The 846-nt window shown below is 42.8% G+C and overlaps 1 pseudogene; it reads left to right on the top strand.

The window, feature by feature from the left end:
* Positions 1-327: 327 nt before the first annotated feature.
* The window catches only part of LOC107572805 (ornithine decarboxylase antizyme 2-like), a 5,639-nt pseudogene continuing 5,120 nt past the window's right edge, over positions 328-846 (top strand).

The raw sequence follows: 846 nt of genomic DNA, 5'->3' as shown, positions 1-846 counted from the left end.
ATGTTGCATGAAATAAAATAGAATGATAAAGTGTTAGTTTTCAAGGAAGCATTTCTCAACTTTTTGTACTAAAAAATCTAAATCTGAAATAAAATTAGACTATACATAAATACATATAGACATAACATTACTAACTAAAATGTAAAATATTAATAAAAACGTGTATTTATTTTCATTCATTTTCTGTATTATGCAATTATTTATTTTATTTGAACAATACACATACAAAGAAGTAGGCTGTTTGCAAACCAAATTGCTTGCCTTTTATAAATGACTTTAAATGATACATAAATCGTTTTGAAAAAAGACACCGTTTTAAAAGCCCTGAAATGTAGGATAGCTAATGTTTGTGAGAGTGTGTCTGTAATTGCTCTCGTGGTGTTGAATGAGTCCGAGACGCTCGTAGAGCAGTGCGTCACAGCTGCCTGGCGTCCTCTAGTGCAGATCAGATGATACGCTTCTGTGATGGTATATTTCTGTGTGCTCCTCAGTCTGTCGCTGTGCTGTAGTAGTACCACTGGTCCAGGGCCTCTGTGGTGTTCCTGATGCCCCTCACCCACCTCTGAAGATCCCAGGTGGGCGAGGGAACGGAGCACGGGATCACACATCCACAGCGGCACCGCTGCAGCTGTACTCAGTGAGTGTCTGCACACCCTACACGCTGCATACTGCAACCCACACAATGCTCACTGCACCCTACACTCTACATACTACACACTACACCCCACACACTGCACCCCACACAATGCACACTGCACACTGGACACTGCACCCCGCACAATGGACACTGCACCCCGCACAATGGACACTACACCCCACACAATGGACACTGCACCCCACACAATG

Source organism: Sinocyclocheilus grahami, unplaced genomic scaffold, assembly GCF_001515645.1.
Source record: "Sinocyclocheilus grahami isolate Dianchi unplaced genomic scaffold, SAMN03320097.WGS_v1.1 scaffold1814.1, whole genome shotgun sequence".
Classification (NCBI taxonomy): domain Eukaryota; kingdom Metazoa; phylum Chordata; class Actinopteri; order Cypriniformes; family Cyprinidae; genus Sinocyclocheilus; species Sinocyclocheilus grahami.
Note: the sequence above shows the minus strand (reverse complement) of the source record. Positions and strands in the feature narration are given on the sequence as shown.